Raw genomic sequence first — 17,993 nt, 5'->3', positions numbered from 1 at the left:
TAGGCCCTCTGACTTCGGGAAATAGAAAGTGAACGAATATGTGAAGCCTTTTCTGTCTAAAGCCAAATATATTGACAGATAAACATCTCTTAAAACGTTTTACCATGGTGCTGGTTCTATTATGGCTGTCATGTGCCCATGACGAGGCCTTGTTTAGCCTCAACAACTTCGTTATGGAGGTGTCTATAAGGTCCCTTATGTTTTTACCATGGGTGAGAGGTGTTATTGGGAATGAACAAGGTTAGAAATGTGTAAATACACACTCAGATTCTTCAGAAGTCAGTGGTCATGCATTTCGCTTGAACTACAGCTCCGTAAAGGCCCTCTTGCCAGACAAAACATGACCTGGGTCAAAAATAGGGTCACTTATGCAAGGAGTCTAAACACGAGGTCACACTTCAGGGGCATTATGGCATCCTTGGCAATGCACTAAGTACGACAGTTGTCAGTACCTCCATAACTGTCTGGCCACATGTCTAAGGGGTTCCTCAAAGGGGTTCTGTAGTAAAGGCAAAGGTATTACAAACCATTTGAATGGTTAAAGGTGCCACACTGTGCATTTATTGAGTATTTAGGTTGATGTTTGTTGCAGAAATAGCAAGTATGTCACTTTAAAAATGCTAAGATTTGGTTGAACACCCCTATTTACCACCCTGTTATATTACCTCAGAATGAAATGCGCTGATTTTCCTTTCACAGAGGACACATGGAAAAGTTCTGCTTGTATTATCTGGTTTACGGCACCGGCGGCGGCTCACAGAACCCACAAAAACATTGTAATTATACCTTAGTCTTAACGGATAGTGCTGCTGTCCTCTGGCTGTGTCCTCACTGCGCGATGTGCTGTTAGTGAGCTAAAGAGACTATTGCCGGTTAGCTTATAGCCTAACCTGGTGCTTTCCCTTCTGATGTGGGTTTCACTCCAGCTTGGTTCAGCTGAGGGAGTCCAGTTTGTCTGGACTCCCTCAGCTGACGGACACAGTGGTTTATGGACACCCTTTCAAATGAATGCAGTCAGTCAAATACTGCCATTAGAATAGGACTCTCTGGAGCAGATACACATAAGCCCATTGGCACCATGCTGCCTAATGCCAGGCGTAGTGTAGCGGGGTATAATAAAGCCCCCCAGCATGGAGCTGTGGAGCAGTGGAAGAACTGTGTTCTCAGGAATGATCGATGGTGGTGCTCCATTCAGTACTAGTGGGATAAGTTGGGGATGAGATGAGGTGGTGACGTTCCAACGTCCTGACTTCAGCAATGCAGCAATCAAATCCTCACAGCAGTGCATGCTCCAAAATCTGGTAGAAAGTAGTCTTCTTCCCTGGACAGTAGAGACAGTTACTCCAAGAAAAGCAGGAGAAACTCTGTTTAATATTCTTAGTTGCAGAAGAAACAATGACGACGAGCAGATGTCCCAATACTTTTGTCCATGTAGTGAATATTATATATGTATATGCACCTAAAAAAGGTCACCGTAATTAAAAAAGGTGTTAGCTGTCACCTGTTTTTTTCTGACGTCACTGTTGAAGTCAGCGCCCGGCTAATCTTCAACTAGATTAATAAGCTTTAGGCTGAAATGCTACGTCATCTTCACCGTTGAGTCACTGGAGGACATTTTTCTTCCCTTTGTGTTACTGCACCCTTACCTGCACTCAATCTCGCCCACAGTAAAGCACTCGATAAGAGACGGATCAGTGTGAGATTGCCATCAATGAGCATTGTTGTAATTTATTGGAAAGCTGATAGAGGTATTGATTGCGAATCGTTTGAACTATTTGTGTATTTTACCTCCGAGAAATCTGACGCCTGTGCATGAAACTACCCCGATGTCCTCAGGCCACCGCATGAGGAGGTTTTATGAGGTCCTGTGTAAACACCCGTCTACTGAGCGCTCCTAGGAAATAGAAACTGAGCATGAGTGAAGCTTAGCATGTGTGTCCAAATGTCCTTCACAACCCTCTGTTAGCTGTGTTGTTAGCCATTAGCTGTGTCGTTAGCTGTGTTGTGGTTTGGGTTGAGGTTAAGGTTAGGATTAGGACCGGGGTTAGGGTTAGGTTGTGGGTATGACTGGGTTAGGTTTTGGGTTGAGGTTAAGGTTAGGATTAGGACCGGGGTTAGGGTTAGGTTGTGGGTATGACTGGGTTAGGTTTTGGGTTGAGGTTAAGGTTAAGATTATGTCCAGGGTTAGGGTTAGGTTGTGGGTATGACTGGGTTAGGTTTTGGGTTGAGGTTAAGGTTAAGATTATGTCCAGGGTTAGGGTTAGGTTGTGGGTATGACTGGGTTAGGTTTTGGGTTGAGGTTAAGGTTAGGATTAGGACCAGGGTTAGGGTTAGGTTGTGGGTATGACTGGGTTAGGTTTTGGGTTGAGGTTAAGGTTAGGATTAGGACCAGGGTAGGGTTAAGTTTTGGGTTAAATTTAGGTTTATGTTTAGGATCAGGGTTAAGGTTAAGTTTTGGGTTAGACTGGGTTAGGTTTTGGGTTAGGTTTAGAATTAGGATTAGGACCAGGGTTAGGATTAGGTTGTGGGTAAAGCTGGGTTAAGATTAGGATCAGGGTTAAGGGTTAGGTTGTGGGTTTGAGGTTAGGATTAGGATTAGGGTCAGGGTTAGGTTTTGGCACAACCTTTTATTAGACAGGCTCCATAATTGGCACAGTACTCAAACTTTAACTTGTGTAGAGCTACATTTTCCACCTCTGCGTTGGGGGGGGGCTCTGAACTGAACACATATATAAACTGTAGAAGTGTACAAATCCTTTTAATGGATAAATTCAGAGTTTATAAGCACTTATTTGTTTATTTACTGCATCCGAGACATCCGAAAAGAAATGTAAGGTAACCACAAAAATATTTTTACAGCTTAATAAATAAAAAAAGAAGAAAAAACACAATATTGAATAAACTGCCATTTTTTAATCTCATTTACACTTAAAATTGTAAAATTATTAAAATGACAAACATGATCCTGCAATTAATTTTACATGGCAGTGGCTACACTTCACTTAGTTATAGTTTAGGTGAGATTACCACAGTAAATCTATGCCTTCACCATGTAGAAGTGTTTTACTACACAATCATTTTTAATATTTAAAATATATATATATTTTAATATTTATAATTAAGTTAAGTTAATTAAGTTAATTTCAATCAGACAGTTGTTTGTTACATTGGTTCTAAAATTCATGATGAATGAACCAATAAAATTGCTCCAAAATGACCTGGAATCAAATCTTTTTCCATTGACTTCCACTGAAAGTTTAGAAGTTTTTTCCCTTCTACTGTAAACTTGACATTTTTGGACATTTAAACATGGTGTAGTTTGAGATTCAGACAAAGACTTTAAAGTGAAAGGCCAAAAGAGAAGTGCTTTTAAAAGAGAATGCATTTGTTTGTCTTAATATGTGTTGCTGTTTTTCACAGTGTCGTTCTGAGAGCGAGGAACAGCTGGATCAGGGAGAGCGTGGCACCCGATGCACTCATCCTCCAGCTCCCTCCGGTCGGGGTGGTCTTCAGAAGCGTGGTGCTGAGCATGGCACTTGTTGTGTTGTTTGTGGAGTTGAATGAAGATCCTCCAGAGTGGGTGGTGTTGCCCCAGAGTGATGTTGGCATGCTGCTGGGGAACGCTGTTGTGTTCTCAGTGGTTGACTAAAGGAGACAGAAATGCCTTTCTTACCATTATGTTGACTTTCCCTACTCCCTCATTCCCTCTCTCGCAGTGTGTAAAACTCCACACACACAAACACACACACACTGAATTCTGAGTTAAGTTAGTAAAGAATTGTTCTGTTTATGGAATACTGTTTGACCTTCAGGTTGTTGAGCAACCTAAGCCAACTGTTAATGAAGTAAATGGGAAAATATCAGAAATTCACAGCATCCAGTGGCTCGTAACTTTTACTTGTTTATATAAGCTTAAAGATCTTAGTAACAAAAAGACTTGCAATGCATTCTGGTCCACTTTCAGCTCATGAAGTGCTCTAGACTGATCACTAGGAATGACCCGTGCATTGTGAGAGATTGTAGTGCCAAGCTCTCCGAGTTCCACTTTATGATTTGAACACTCTGAAAAAAAAAGGTGTCCTAAACCATAATTTGGGAACCATTTTAGCCACAGCCAGAGTTCATTGTAGCTGTTGCACAAAAAATGTATCTCCAAAAAAGTAACTTTACAAAAAAACCTTAACACTCCAAGGCTTATCACCCACTAAGGTCTATTGCTCAGTAACTACACGGACATCTGTACAAACTGGTGGGGCTTTTCTCTGGTAATAGAAGTATACAATAACACTTTTGGCCTGCTGGTGGTCCATATGCTTTTAAAGGGGTTAACGTTCTATGGAAGTCAGTATATGGTCCATTCATCATGGTATTTGGACACAATGTAAACTGGACGGTAATTGCTGGACGGCAATGATATTCAACATAGAGACTAGGACTTTGGGTTTGTTCACACAAGCAGCTCAGATCCGATTTTTTATGCATTTCCAGATTTTCTGCAGTCTGACTGTCAAAAACGTCACATGACATCCAACTTTTTCCAACTGGATTTAAGTCACATTTGTATGTGGTTTCAAATCGGATTCAAATTGGATGTTTGTCCATGTGACCCAGTTTTACCAGTCACATCCCCTTGCATACCCTACAAATCAAGCCCTGGTTGTTTGAATGAGGGGTGGTGATTTGATACCAGACATCTGAAGAGCTTAATGCTACCATACATCACATTTATTACATGAGATGGTTATGATTAGGTCACCTGGTACCTGTTTTATGTTTTGAGTGAGAGTTTTAGTATATATATATATATATATATATATATATATATATATATATATATATATATATATAACAACTGATATATATATATATATATATATATATATATATATATATATATATATATATATGTGTGTGTATATACATATATCAGTTGTTATTGGCATTACATATAAACTTCAGAAGGCATATGAAGGTACAGTGGAGGTGGTTTTGGAGAGTAAATAATATGTCCATATTTGTGTTGTAGTCATGGTGATGCCTGGTTCCATTCACCACCATTGTAAAGGAATAGGAATTGTCAGGTTTCTCTACAGTGAACCACAATTTCACACCGAACCCATCCTGACTGCCTTCATTATTAATGAACAATTGAACTGTCATTAGAGTAAAAATCGCTTCTGTACTGAGACACACTACGCCGGATAGTTTATTTCACTTGGGGACAGAACAATGGGATAAACTGAGTTCACACCCAGGCAGGAAGTAAAGATATTTGATAATAGGCAGATAGATAAGGCCAAACCCTGGCTTGGCCTTTCACCAAAACAAGGGTTGGACCTTTTTTACATACACAAACCTCACACAGTGGGTCTCTTAACTGGACTGATGTTAAATAGCCAACAGTATTTAGGGGTAATATGGATTAATTATCATTCAAGAGATCAGAATCTGCAAATAGCTACCCATCAGGTCAACATACTAAAAGTGTATTTCCCTTTCATCACCACTTAAAGAAGGAAAGATATAAAGAATCATATAGAGCAAATATATAAATATATAGAAGCATAAAGAGCAAATATATACATATAAAGAAGCATGTAGAGCAAATATATAAACATATATAAAGTATATAGAAAAAAAGGTAAAAATATATTAAAGCATATATCACTAATGTACCAATGTGTAGAAGCATATAGATCAAATATAAAAAAATATAGAGAAGCATAAAGAGCAAATATATACATATAAAGAAGCATGTAGAGCAAACATATAAATATATATAAAGTATATGGAGCAAACATATACATATATTAATGCATATATCACTAATGTACAAATGTGTAGAAGCATCTGGTGCAAATATACAAATATATAGAAGCATATAGGGAAAATATACACATATAAAGAAGCATGTAGAGAAAATATATAAATATATAAAGTATATGGAGCAAATATATAAATATATTGATGCATATATCACTAATGTACAAATATGTAAGCATAAAACATGTAGAGCAAATATGTAAATATATATAAATAAGTCAAATTAAAGTGTTCTTCTTAAAGAGCTGTGTGTTCTTTTTTCCTCTGTTGTTTCTAATCTGTCCACATTTTAACTATGGTTGACCCACCTGTGCTGCTGCTGGTGCCAGCAGGGCTGCCGCGTACAGCAGCAGTGCGAACAGAAGCTTCATGCCGAGGAAGAGGAAGAGTGGTGTCACCTGCTGCCTCTGTCTGCGTGGATGTGTGTGTGTGTGTGTGTGTGACAGAGAGAAAGAGAGAGCAGGCAGCTATGTAGAGCTGACCTGTCTGATTTGATCAGGTATCTGAGGTTTCACTCACATAGCACACACCACCCACTGCTCCAGCAGCTGAGGGTCACTGTTTCTAAATGATCGCTGCCCAGGGGATCACTGACCCCCTGGACCCCTGGGTTTTAGATCTGAATCAATTATTACAGAATAATCAATGCAGGCGTCTTGTGTCATTACAGCAATATGATCTATAATCTTAATATAGATCTGTGTATGATATTAGGCTAGTCTTCATAAGGCAATAACAAATGATATATCATGCAAGAACGTCATATCTTTACAGGAAAAGCCCTTCAACTGAAGTCAATGGAAAGTTTTATTCCAACCATTTTTATTGGTCCGTTCATCATGACAGTTACAGACAATATAAAGAATAACTGGCAAAATTACATTATGTCAAACAATTAAAAATGTCTAAAACGAAGATACAGGTTTTTGCTGGACAGTTTACTGCATGTACTGTAAGTAAGTAGGTTTGACATAAAAGTACTGTAATGTGCAGATCGGATCCATGTGAGCCCTGAACATGAACATGAGCTTTAATGGAAAAGACTTAAAACACTTAAACCATCTGACCTCTCTGTACAAAGGCCTTAACGTGGTCAGTTAAGTAACATCACAGATTTGCGTGCATTTGAATATTTATTACTGAGATATAAAAATCAGACATCTGGAACTTCCTGTATTTACATTTTTAATATATTACATAATTCATTATAAAGAAACTGCAGATAAATAAAACAAAGGATAATCTCAAAAAGAAATAATGATCATAAGCATCAGTGTAAATATTTATGCTGATAATAGAGAGGTCAGGTCATGCAGTTTTTACGCATCACTTTTCATGGGATAAAAAAATTTGCATTTCCTGATGAAAACACAAATGGTTGTGCAGCTTCCCACTTTTAGGCCGTTGCTAAGCTGTTGCTGTGTGGTCACTAGGATGAAAGTGTTTTTGCTTGGTGTTTGCTATATATTAAAGGGAGGGGGTTGCTGGGTGGTTGCTGTGGTGTTGCTAGGGAGTTGCTATGATGTTGCTGGATGGGATTATTGCTATGGTATCCTTAGTGGTTGCTAAGGTATTGCTAAGTGGTTGCTAGGTGGTCACTAGGATGTAAGTGTTTTTGCTAGGTGTTTGCAATATATTATTAGGGGGTTGCGAGGTGGTTGCTATGGTGTTGCTGGGCAATTTACTGTGCATGTATAACTGCAGTACCTGAAGAAAACTGGCAGGTGTTTTTGCTAAATGGTAGCTATGATACACCACCTACTGTGTTGATAGGTGGTTTGGCTTGGTTGCTGCTAGGTGGTTGCATTGGTGCTGCGAGATGGTTGCTGTGATATATGCTTGCTATGGTATCCCAGGTGGTTGCTATGGTGTTGCTAAGTGGTTGCTAGTCAATGTATATACACGTATATCCAGTACATGTATAACCGCAATTCCTGACAAAAATGGTTGTGCAGCTTAAGTGTTTCCTCTTCCAGGCACTTGCTACTGTGTTGCCATGTGGGTAGTCAGCTATGGTATCGCTAGATAGTAGCTATTGTAACCCAGGTGATTGCCATGGTGTTGCTCAGTGGTAGCTAGGTGGTTTGTTATGGTGTTGCTAGTCAATGTACATACATACATTTACTGTACATGTATAACTGCAATTCCTGAGGAAATGCAGAATGATTGTGCAGCTTAAGTGGTTTCCACTTCCAGGCAGTTGCTCCTCTGATGCCATGTGGGTAGTTTGGATGGTTGTGAGGTGGTTACTACTGTAACCCAGGTGGTTGCTATGGTGTTGCTAGATGGTTGCCACTGTAATCCAGATGGCTGCTATGGTTTTGCTAGATGGTTGCTACTGTAATCCAGGTGGTTTCTATGGTGTTGCTAAGTTGTTGCTAGGTGGTTGCTATGGTGTTGCTAGAAGTATAATAATGATTAAATTAGAAAGTACATGAATATGCTTAACATAAAGGGTTAATTTCCATCCTGTGGTTCTTAAATATTATTCTTGTTACATGGGATCAGTGAAACACACATGACCTATGCATGCTCCGCCCACAAATATCGCAAAATCGTAGCTACTCTTACCATGTCGGACAAGCTTAAAAGAGTTATATTAAATATCTTGTCTAACTGTTTACGAAATTGTACCTACCATTACGTTGGTAGGTAATCGAACCTGTAAGGTCTTCAGGTGCAGGACTGAAGGCCTTCAGGTCCATCAAGGTTTCATTGCAAATGTGTAGGCCTGACTGTGGAAGTAAAGACCTCACTGGTTGGACAATTGTGTCTGTATTTTTCTCAGAAATTGTTAGGCCTTACTCTAAAGCTTGTCTGCTGCTTGTATGCTGTCAGCTGCAGAAGAGCATATTTGTTAGTGGAGCACAGATAGGTCAGTTTCGCTCTGATGCATCATGGTCCTACAGTCTCCTCATAGTGTCGCTGCTGCAGAAAGAACAACACAGAGCAGAACGTCCAAGACAACCCCAGCATGGGCCAACTGAGCAGAGGCACTGCAAGTAGTAGGAGTCTTGGCCACAGTGATGTTCTGAGAAGAGCTGGTGGTCGCTGAACTTGTCGAGGACCATGGTCTAGTAGAGGTCAGTGAGTAGACTGGTGACATGGTTGATGAGGTGTTTAGGCTGTGAGTGGTGTTTCCTGAGGCTGCGGTGGTGTTTTGGGTTGGGTAAGATGAATTGTGGAGGGTTTGGCTGGTTGTGGAATTGAACATGGTGCTACTGGTGGCATTGACCATGGTGGTGTTCACATTAGGGAAGCTCACATTAGAGTTGGTGATGGGCTCTGTCTTGATGGTTGCGTTGAGCGGCGGTTGCACAGGAACCGTCGGTGTAGTTAAGGGCATGGCCCATGTGACCTATAGACGAACAAACAGATTAGACACTTAAAGGTAAGCCATGCCTTCCTGTAACAGCTCCAGCTGGTGAGACTGGTTGACTCTTGATCATTACAGGGTATGTTTGAGTTCCATGATTTACCAGCATGGCTAACTTAACCAGTATGTCCGAACTAGTCAACCTGTGTGACTACCTTAATGACCATCATTGTCAAGTTAGTCATGCTGGAAGACCTGCTGGTCCATCAACCTCAAATAAAACCTTCTGTTATTGCTGGTCAACCAGCTTAGGCTGTGTTGCACTTTCAGTCACTGGCCAACCTTGTACAGCCGCTCACTGGCCACTACTTTACGCCCACAACACCTACTTTAAATCTCCACTCATTGGCCAATTTATTATAAACATCTACATTGAACGTCCACTCATTGGCCAATTTATTAGAAACACCTACATTGAACGTCCACTCATTGGCCACTTTATTAGAAACACTTCCTTGTACTTTCCACTCACTGGTCACTTTATTAGAAACATTACTTTAAACGTCCACTCATTGGCCACATTTTTGGAAACACTTCTTTGTACTTTCCACTCACTGGCCATGTTTTTCGAAACACCTACATTGAACGTCCACTCATTGGCCACTTTATTGGAAACACTTCCTTGTACTTTCCACTCACTGGCCCCTTTATTAGAAACACCTATATTGAACGCCCACTCATTGGCCACTTTATTAGAAACACTTCCTTGTACTTTTCACTCACTGGCCACTTTATTAGAAACATTACCTTGAATGTCCACTCATTGGCCACTTTATTGGAAACACTTCCTTGTACTTTCCACTCACTGGCTACTTTATTAGAAACACTACCTTGAACATCCACTCACTGGCCACTTTATTAGAAACATTGCCTTGAACATCCACTCATTGGCTACTTTATTGGAAACACTACCTTGAACATCCACTCATTGGCCACTTTATTAGAAACAGTTTATTGTACTTTCCACTCACTGGCCACTTTATTGTAAACATTTATCTTATCTTGAAATCTTAACACTTTTACTTGCACTCAAACTTGAAGCTGAATGCATTCATTAGAAGGGGTGTCCACAAACATTTGGACATATAATGAGGCATGTTAGCACCTTATGCTGCAGAACACACAGATTTTGCATATCCTGGAACTGGCAAAGTTGGCTGAGGACAGTGTTACATAACTGTTCCTGCCTCAGTTTCCTTTAGTTCAGGTAGCCTCATGCTTACAGCAAGCTAAACCTGCTGACTCTATTTTACTGTACAGTCACGCACATATACACACACACACAGTGCTGGGTTTTGAGGAATATGAGACTTTAAGACTTGATTTCCAATCAAAATTCAACGTCTGTACAACGTTGGGTTTTGACATCAACATGATTTTTTTTCTCTCTGATGTCTAATGTCTTTCTGATTGATGCCCAGTGTCTGCTGGCCACGTACACAAACACAAAGGCCTCCCTTTAAGCCTGTATACTTTCAAGCTTTCAACCAAGGACATGATGATAGCTTGTGATGTGTTTAAGGTTTAAGAGCACATCCTACATCTGTTCTGGACAAGCTTTACAGAATGTTATTGGCTAATTGGATTTCCCAAACCCGGAAGGTTGTGGGGTCAATGCCTCTGCAATCCTAGCGGCTCAAGACTAGCCATGGTTGTGAAACTGCTAGAACAGTCTAGTGTAGAAAGCAGAGAGGTTTTTACGCTGCAGGGTTGCTATGGAAACCAGACAAAACTATGCTGTCAGATTTGGCGGATTATTTCCCACACTGAGTTGCCAGATTTCCATCGAATATTTTCACCAAACTGAACTCACAGTGACTTGTTTGGAGGGACATCGCTGCAGTACTACTGCTGGTAAAACTGAGATTTTCAGGGATAGTTTCAAATCTGTCCAGGTATAATTGGGGAGTGAAGACGTGGCAGGTGTGTGTTTCCCCGCATGGTTTCAGCAACATGGCCACGTTCCACACCGTACACGCAAAACTGTGCTGCTAGCTTGTAGGAAGCTCACTAGAGCTCACTGCTGCAGGCTGGGAATAATGTCTGTTAATAAACCCTACATGACGCCAAAGGGCGCTCTGCTAGAACACAGCGGTAAAAACAAAGGATCGAAAATCCGCTGGGCACTATTTCAACTTCTGCTGCTTCCAATTTGACATTTTAGTGGTACATCATCCAGGTTACTGTTTTGCAGGTATGAGGTTCTCATGAAACAGTGATAATATGCTAAAAATTACAGTGAATTTTCAGGAATTCCATTAAGAAATCTGGATCAATTAAAGACATTCTAGGTCAATTTTCTGGTATTATCCAGAGGCAATATCCAGGTCTCCAAGTTATAAAGCATCAAAATCAGCAAAAAAATCTGAATTTAGATCAGTCCAGTCCAGCCCAAGTCCAGTAACACGGTCAGAGTTACCAACAGTCATACACATCACTCACCTCACCCAGGAGCAGCAGCAGTGACAGTAGCCAAACGATGAGGACAGTTAAGTGCTTCATTGTCCCACTCAATAGGCCCGACTGGACTTTGCGTGCCCTTTACTATAGTGACACCCACCTTCACCTTCACACGCTTTTATATCAGCCGTCCCAAATGCTAGAGGCACACTGTCACTGTAATTTAATTCATATCTCAGTCATTATTATTATCACCGGCCTGGCTGCTGCTCCTCTGTGGCGGCCCTTTGTTCTGAACAGCCTCGGATGGCATGTGAAAGCTAAGCAAATGATGAGGCAGTTTCAGGTCTGAGGGGTCAGCAAATCATCAAATTCTCCTGAAGTAGCCTCTGCGTTTAACCTCGAAAGGCTATTATGTAAATTTAGGGGGTGTAATTATAACGAGTCAAGACTGTTAAGTAACAGTTTTGGGATTTTGGAATTGGCCTGTTTCACAGCTCTTGCTTCATGGCCAAATTGCTGATCATACAGGCAGATTTAGTTAACGGGCCTCTATTAATATTCATGCCTGTTTTGTTGTCCCTGGTGATACAGAACATACAGACGACACAGAAACTTAACATCACAGGTAGAGGTGAGATGTACATCAGGCTGACAATGTCTCTCTCTCTCTCTCGAACACACACACCTAACCACTCCAGACGGAAATACCAGCGCTGAGCCGTGAGGACAGGAAGAGACTTCAGTTCTGACAGATGAATCAGATAATAATATCAAAAAGGCTCGAACAGCATGTGCTGCTGCACTGCGTCTGCGCATACCTATTACCTCCCTATCAGGTCAGATGTCATTCAGTTGTGGTGACCACATTGTTGTGTAGGAGTTTTTACTGAGTGGCATATCTTATCTAAGCCGAAGTGGAATCTGTGCATATAATAATAATAATAATAATAATAATAATAATAATAATAAAATGAAAGAAAATAGGGATTTTTTAATGGCAAAGTAATGTATGTCCATCTGTCTGCCTGTCAATCTATCTATCTGTCTGTCTGTATAATAATAATAATAATAATAATAATAATAATAATAATAATAATAAAATTCAAGAAAATAGGATTTTTTAAATGTATATGTGGATATATTAATAAATAATTTTTAAAAAGAAAAAAACTATAAAAACATAAGTACACATCTGTCTATTTATCTATCTATCTATCTGTCTGTCTATCTATCTATGTGTTGGTCTATCTGTCTGTCTGTCTGTCTATTTAAATATATATATCTGTATCTGTATCTGTATCTGTATCTGTATGTATGCATATCTTTCTATCCGTCTCGTGTGTCTGTCTGTCTATTAATCTATCATATGTATCTTTATGTCTATTCATATATTATCTGCCTGTCTGTCTATCCACCCTCTCATCTGTCTATCTAAATTACTGTGTAATTACACATTAATAATCCACACAATATCAATAAAACTACAGTTGATGTGTTTGCTACAGCTCATGTAAATACTTCAGTTTTGATTAATGAATTACACAAGTGCATCTCAACAGCAGGAAAACAGCGGTTCAATGAAATTCTATTACCCTCATTAGTTAATACAGCACCATACAAAGGTCAAATAACCAGCTGACCGATGGGCGTACAGAATACCTACTAAATAAAGACATGAAATGAGCCTAAAACAAGCACAACATTATTCTATAGGATTTAGGTTTCTTTGTTATATCTCTATTCCTCTGGTAGCTCTGGTGATAAGCTTTACGTCACTGGAAAAACGTGCTCAGTAGCGGGACTGATAACTGTTCTATAAAAGATGGACTTAAGAAGTCATTAACTTTTTATTACACTGACTTCTCATTTACTGCTAGCGATTTCCACAAAGCTAACCCTGCTAAACTTTCCACAACCTTTCCCACCCCTGTTTCTCAACACTCTAGGACAGGTAAGGGTTAACACGTGTTTAGAAGCATAGAAAATTGATTGGCAACTCTGACATCCTCTCTGACATTAGGTCAATAGCTGTGAGTCAGTGTGGTCAACAGCAGCCACTGAATATTGTTGAGGATGGACCCATGATAGTATCTAATACTACAAAATAATCATTTCCCATTGGTTGCTACCTGATATAGCCTGCTTAGTCACTGTAGGAAATGTATTGCTAGTCATTTGCATGTGTTGTTATGGTACAGAAACTTTAATATTTAAGGGCCCGAGTGGTCCAGCGGTCACTATGATCAGAGGATCTGCTGCTGGCCATTGGAAGCCGAGGTGCGTTGGAGCCGGGTATGCGTTGCGTCCATCCAGGTGCATTGGTTCCTCTTTGACTCGGGAAAATCAGATAAAAAAAGAAAGTAAATGAAATTATGTGTCCAAAAGTATCCAGACACCCTAGTGAGTGCTTCTAATGACTTTAAAGTGCAGCCATCCTTCACCTGCATGTGTTAACCTTTCCACAGAGCCTAAAGGTACTGTTCCCAAAGGCTAAAAAGCCCCCATCCAAGCCACTAGCCTCATATGTGCGTCCCATAAACTCAAATTTACATCCATGATTATCCAACATTTGGCAATGATTTGTTATTTCATCAGTAGCAGCTGATAAGCTGTGGATTCTTGGCTTGTTAAGCAGCAAGCGTTGGTATTTATGCTAAGCTAATGGCTAACTCCTAGACACTGCCCCTTATTTCTCCACATTTCTAACAAATGTCTGCTGTCTGGATAACAAACTGCCTCACAACTTACAGGAATGCTAACAGCATCTGCTAATAACGCCTTGGTGCCAGATACGGCAGGACAAGTCCAGGGCTTCCATGCACGGTTCTGTTGTGTGGGCACAATAGGAACCTACCCAATATTAGGCAGGTGGTTCTAATTTTATGGAAGATCTGTGTATTTTCAAACCTCTCCCATTATGTTCCAACATCTAACATATGGTGTAAACCCCTCCCCGAAGATTAGAGGCCGTTACTGCACCCAATGAAAGACGAACTCCTTGGAACTTCCAGAGAAATACCTGAAGGTGTCTACAAACTTGTGGACGCATAGTACATTTACTACATGTCTAAATGTACTGTGAGTTTTTAAATTGTTAACCTTTGAACATTCAAACACACCTCTAGTTTCTTTCCCGAAAACCTATGATAAGAAAGCCTGCACAGAGGGAAACGCAGTGTTCGCAGTGTACGCAGTGTACTCACTTTACTTTGAGGCCTTCACAAGAGCTGCTCATCTCTGCTGTAATCTTGGCACATATTTCCTGGTGGCATTGCTCTTTCACTGGCCTGGTGATAAACCACTGCCGCTGCTTGCTTAGACAGCCTTGCTGGCACTGGAGTAACAGCACTGCGTGCCCCCATAATGCTCTGGTTTGTTGTGAGCATGGATGTGATTTTAATCAAATCAAATATTACATCCATCAGTCCTGATGATGACCAAGTGATGACTCCCGATTGGTTGTAATTACGGCATCATTTGTTTTGAGATCTTCCCCTGATTGTGATTGGTTCTAATGATCACACTAGTTGTTCTGTGATTGGTTCTGATCACCATATTGATCTGTTCTGAAACCTCCCTCTGGCTGTGATTGGTTCTAATCACCATATTGATCTTTTGAGGTCCCCTCCCTGACTGTGATTGGTTCTAATCACCACATTACTCTTTTTTGAAATCTCCCTCTGACAGTGATTGGTTCTGATCACCATATTGATCTTTTTGAAACCTGTGATTGGTTCTAATAACCAGAGAAATTGATCACTGCAATTCCTGACTCCTGCAGTTGTAAATTTAGCGTCATCCCAAGCTTGATTAATTGGAAAGCTAGCAAACCTGGATCAGCTAGTCTACTAAATGAGCCTGAAAACAGTGGAAAACCCTCCTAAGACCATTCACTTTAGAGGCTTTATCCTCTAAACAGGTGTGATTTGAGTCTCAGGTAGCTGGACATTCCTGGCTACACATCGCTGACCATTGTTTTTTTGGTCATTTGGGTGGATCGCTGTTGAGTCCATCTGTTTTTCTCTTGAGCAGATAATTGATTGGGCCATTCCTGGTTTGGCCGCTTAGTCAGTGCATACCCTTCACTCCAAAGAACCTTTCTTTTCACCTTATTTTTTAGAGTGTCGGCCTTAGTTCAGCAATGTTCCTGATGTCTTCTGCGTCCAGCCTGGTTGCGACGAGGCTGTTCGCTTGCATGTGGGTGTTGATGGCATTTTGGAACAGGCGGCTTGAAGAGCACATTTTGCATGGCTAACAAGCACGAGTGACAGCAAAGCCTGATATTGTGCCTCCAATCATTAAATGCTTAGCCTGGGGCATGTCACAAACACAGGGTACGAGGAAATGTTCACAAAACATGGAGCATGGAGCTTTAAACTATATGGAAATGGCAATTGGCGTTGCGTGTCTGTGTGTTAGCAACCACTCCCATGGACATGTAAGGATAGGCTTATCTCCCACGTGGTGTTGTAAATGGGACTCGATGCGGGCCTAGCAACTGGACTGTGTGACGTTGCGCCTGTTAGGAAGTTGTCTTTTCTAATGTGTCTCATATTTCGAAAATGTATGGGCTAATCTCAGTTATGTGACTCAGGAGATGGTACCTGTATCTCCTAGCCTATGGGCACACCATGCAGGGTTGGCTATAATAGACATATGAAGGTGACATTGTGTAGAAATATACAGTACGTGGTTGAGTGTGTCTGAGTAAGCTTTTTCCACCCTCTGGTACAGGCCTTATGTGTCAGTGTGTGTGTATGTGTGTGTGTGTGTTTTAGCTATTCTTGTATCTGCTTTGGTGACCAAACCGCAGCAATTTTACAGACTGCAATCTAAAATGACATGAGCAAATCATGGGATACCCAATTATTAGATTATTACCTTAGAGGTGCCACAAAACGCATTCATTGAGTATTTGAGTTGTTGTCTGAGGTATAAATAGTAATTATATGACTTTTGTTGGGCTAAAAAGAGCCTATTTACCACCCTGTTACTAAAACTTTTATGGAGGAATAAACAACAATAAACTCCATGGTTATTAAGGTTATTAAGATGACCGCAGAGTAAACAGACTTGCCTGTTAGGACTTTAAGCTTTCTGAACTTTTTTTTTTTTTCAGAAGTATTTTGCTCCAGAGGAACATTACAGATGACATTGGAACAAGCTAATCAATGCTAATCAATCATTTCATTATGTACTTGGTCAAATGTTCGATTTGGGTTAACTGAACGCCATTAGACCACACTGAACATGCTTGGAGTAGAGCACCATTCCCCAGGTTCCTTTTCATGTTCCTGTTATTCCGGACAGTTTATGGGTTTCTCAGTGTCTTTTCTTGTGAACAGGAATTTCGTATGAAAGCTGCGGCCTTCTTAGGACCAACGAGACGGATTACAGTGAAATCTCCTGGTTAAAGATTCTGTTTTTGTTTCTGAAGGAATTTATTGAAGTATATAAAGATTGCTGTAATGACTGTGAAATGTCAACACCCCGTCTTTAATTGGTCCTATTTAAATTTATGATCGCACAGGCTTTGATTGCACAGAAACTTCAATGGATATAAAAAGTCCCAGGTCATGTCCTAAACTCACCCTACCACCATCCACCTTAACACCCCGCCCGCATTTGTGGCTCACAAGGCTCACAAGGCTCACAAGGCTCATTAATGCTCATGGGGGCCTCACCTCACAATTTACAGGACTTAAAGGATCTGCTGCTAAGAATGTCTTGGTGCCAGGTTTTAGGCAGGTGGTTTTAATGTAATGGCAGATCATTGTGCATTAAACTACTGGTACTATTAGTGAAGGTTAGCACCATCTGTTGGGATAATCAGGTGTGAATTCAGTGACCTCAGGGCCTAACATCTAAGACATTAATTATAATATATTAATTTATTATATTTATGTATTTATTATTTTACTATACAATTTCATGCAAATGTTATCTTTCAATTCTATGTAATTCTTGATTATCATAACATTTTCAAAAACATTGCAAAAACATCAAATGAACAAAGTTAATGCCATTTTATGTAACATATTTCTCACCAATATATTCAATTAAAAAAATATCAAAACAGTGTCTAAAATGTGTAGGAAAATACCACATTTGATTCTGTTTCCTAAACAGGATTTGTTCACTTATTTACACTTTGAACATCAACATGCCATTTCAACAGGGGTGTCCAAACTTTTACATAAGACTGTAATATAAATGTAATTACTGCTTTATTTATTTATTAATGATTCTAAAAATAGAACCATTGGGTCATTTATTACCAGTTATCAAAACATCGAGCAACAGATCTACTGGAGTATAAATTGATTGGGCTGCACCCACATTAGATAACGGCAATAAACATTTCTACCTTGTAAAATGTCAAGGAATAAAT

The 17,993-nt window shown here is 40.1% G+C and overlaps 1 long non-coding RNA gene across 1 annotated transcript; it reads right to left on the bottom strand.

The window, feature by feature from the left end:
• Window positions 1–2,893: 2,893 nt before the first annotated feature.
• LOC140574360 (uncharacterized) lies at window positions 2,894–6,346 on the bottom strand. The gene is made up of 2 exons (XR_011980722.1): window positions 6,132–6,346; window positions 2,894–3,645 (listed from the first exon to the last, which is right to left on the bottom strand). It is a non-coding gene; the product is annotated as an uncharacterized lncRNA (long non-coding RNA).
• Window positions 6,347–17,993: the final 11,647 nt, after the last annotated feature.

Source organism: Salminus brasiliensis, chromosome 12 (genome assembly GCF_030463535.1).
Source record: "Salminus brasiliensis chromosome 12, fSalBra1.hap2, whole genome shotgun sequence".
NCBI classification, from domain to species: Eukaryota; Metazoa; Chordata; class Actinopteri; order Characiformes; family Bryconidae; genus Salminus; species Salminus brasiliensis.
Note: the sequence above shows the minus strand (reverse complement) of the source record. Positions and strands in the feature narration are given on the sequence as shown.